Source organism: Thermobia domestica, chromosome 10 (genome assembly GCF_964235325.1).
Source record: "Thermobia domestica chromosome 10, izTheDome1.hap1.1, whole genome shotgun sequence".
NCBI classification, from domain to species: Eukaryota; Metazoa; Arthropoda; class Insecta; order Zygentoma; family Lepismatidae; genus Thermobia; species Thermobia domestica.
Window position 1 is genome coordinate 34386963 of NC_137463.1, and position 3269 is coordinate 34390231.

Here is a 3269-nt window from a genome sequence, read left to right on the forward strand (position 1 = left end):
TTGGAAAATGGGTTGTGTTTATAAAATTTTGAATCAAAATACATTCGCGAACTAATTTCAATTTATCTTTACCTCTCCTTTTCCTTAATCATCCTTCCTAGATCCCTTTTCTTTCTCCTGGTCATCCTCAACTGGAATTAATCCTGAAATAAAATTTTATTAAGCACACATTTATTATCTCACGTACCTGTTGTAATGGTGAAAAATATGGCTGGCTGGATGGATGGTCTTCTTTGGTAAGCTGTAAGAGAAATCCCTAAACATACGGATTGGTGGGGTTCCTGACTTTTTCTTTTTTTTTTTTTTTTTTTTTTTTTTTTTTTTTTTTTTTTTTCAACGGGCAATTGTAATCCACTGGAAAAATTAGTCATAACTGCTTTATTTCATGTCTCTTTTCGGGATTCAGTTCAAATTCGGGGCAAGTTTACACTTCAATCACACTAACCCTTTCATTTTCCATCGATGCCGATTACACTTGTATGACTGTACTTTTTCACGCTTACGAACACTTCTCCAATTGTTTTTCCTAATTCTCGAACCTTTTTTCCCTCTTACTACAAGCTTATTGAATTTCCACGCGAGGGCACGTTTACGTTTGCAGTGGTTGGATCTGCCATGCCTAATGGTACCTTGCACGAATAACTGACTGCGCTTGCATTTCTTAAAATTTCTCCGAGTCGGTGTTTTTATAATTTGGATGTTTAATTCGGGATGGGCTCGCTTACATTTTAACTTTAACTTATGTCTGGTTCGTTTGGAATTGCGCTTGATTTGTTTCGGAGTATGCCTACTAACGCGTTTTTCATTCGTTCTGAACTCACCATCTAGCACATGTTTGTTATTTGTTCGTTTACCTTGCGCGCACCTTTTGGGGCTAAGCTGACGAATATTCGAGTCATCAAAAACGAACGACTGTTTTACTTTGAGTTTATTTGCATGGTCAAGTTTTCTCTTTTCGTTCGTTCGCGGCGGCATGACACTAACTTTAAAATTTGCACGCGCAAAGAAATTGACTTTACTACACTCATGGCTCACTTGTCTATTACTACTGTTACGCCTACAAACCCTGATCTTACTAATTATACGTCGAGACAACCTTTTATTTCGGATTAACATACTACGAAAACTCGATTGATTACTCCGTACTGCCTTGCCTTTCATTTGTGTCGGATTCTTGCACTTGACTCTTTTTGCTAGTGCGCGTTTATTTTCCAATCTACTTTTACGGACAGTGTTATTTTCTTGCCTGGTTACGGGTAAGAGTACTGGCGAATTAATTACACAAGAACCACTGACTATGCAAAACATAATTCTCTTTGCGGGCTTACATTTCAAACTCTTCACTTGAAGTTGTTGACCTGCACCACGAAACTTAAAGTCGATGAGGACAGAATCGAATTGCAATAAAAAGACGTAACTCACACTGAAAGACAGATACGGTACTACAGACGCATATGTAGTTGTAGAATCACGCAAAACAATTCGCTCGCAACACAAATACAACATTAAATTTTCAACATCGCAGAAAAATAACAACTTAACTCTCAAGCCTTCGCTGGCGTTTCCGAGAGGGTGGGTACGCGCTTCCACTACGCTACCATTCGTTTTATATAATTCATCGGCATCTTTCGCCGGCACTGCAACTACATCTAAAATCTGTCTGCCTACAGATGCTCGCATTGAATCGTGATTGATTACTATCTCTGTATTGCCTACTTTCTCTCGTTTTTCCTCACATATGTTTATCGTCGACTTTTCTTCAAACATTTCACGCGACTCATTAATTTCCTGTTCGGCCTCGCAAAACAATTCTTTCGCCATTACGCAAAGATGTTTATTAGAATCGTATTCAAAATTTTCGCAAACACTATTTCCCTGAACTACAACTTCCGGTGTAAACAAACAATTATTTTCTAATACAACATGATCTTTAAATAACTCATACTTCTCTTCTGTAACCTGAGCTTTTGCGTACACGGGAGTTTCAATTTCCAAATCATCTGCCACTTCGTACTCTACGCTTGAAATTACACTAACACTAGCCTGCTGTACTATTGAAGGTGGTGGTTCAATAACTATAGGTGTAGAAATCTGACATCGCTCCGTACAATTATTTTCGACGAAGTTGACTTTAGCTCGCGCTTGTTCTACAAAATTGTCCACTGAATTCTTTTTGCTTTCTGAGCGTTCAGACTCAATTGACCTACTTTCACAACTATTCGACTGTTTGACACTTAACGGTGGTGACTGAATTTCGACGGGAGATAAGATCTCATATGTTTCCTGACATGAATCATCTACTAAGCTTACTCGCGCATACTGCGGTTCGCTTTTCAACGGTGGTATTAATTCCCAACATCTTTCAAAATTCGTAAACTCAAAATCATAAAACGCATGTCTATTCCATACTTTCAGTTCACTTGCGGCTGTGGGGTGAGTCGATGATACTGACCTACATGACGGCTGCTTGCATGCATCTACTTTGGATGAATCAGCTGATTGCTTATTCGTAGTCTTTTGTTTCTTACGCCTACCGGGTTCACTTTCAAGCTCTTTCACAATTTGTTCGTGCAACGATTGATCATACCGCGAATCACCTATTTCCTGATATCGTTCTAAAAGAGACTGTAATTCTTGCAGTGTACGCCTACCTATTACTATAATTCTCCTTCGATCATCTGTTCGCACTTCCGCCGTAACGTTAAATATAAATGGCCAACTGTGTACCGTAAATGTAACTTTCTTCGGAACATTCGTATTTTGGTCTTTACCTAATGGCTCAAAGCTTTTTGACAAATGAATTCTACGCCAAGTGACATAGTTATTTTCTTCACTCTTGTCTAAATGTATATCGCAAAGACTTTCATCTATGAACACTGCAAATGACCTCATTTTGTTTTACTTCTTTTTTTTTTCAAAAACAAAAACAAACTCACAACTGAACTTTGGATTCTTTCAAGCGTTTAATGTTGACTTCCATTTTCTAAGATTTCCCCTCAAACTAGTAACTAGTACCATTTTCCTTTACACTACCAACACTTTCGATCTGATCTGGTTTCGAACTCACGACCATATCATTAATCTGTGCGGACTGCCTTTTTAGACAATGCTGTAAACATATCCTTTAATTTCTCAGACTCTGACATTTTGTACAGATTCAATAATCAGTAACTAAAGAAAGCTAATAATTTCCCTAATTCAAACTAAGAATGCACTCTATTGGTTGCTAATGATTTCTCTACAGAAACACAAACATAATAAAACACACA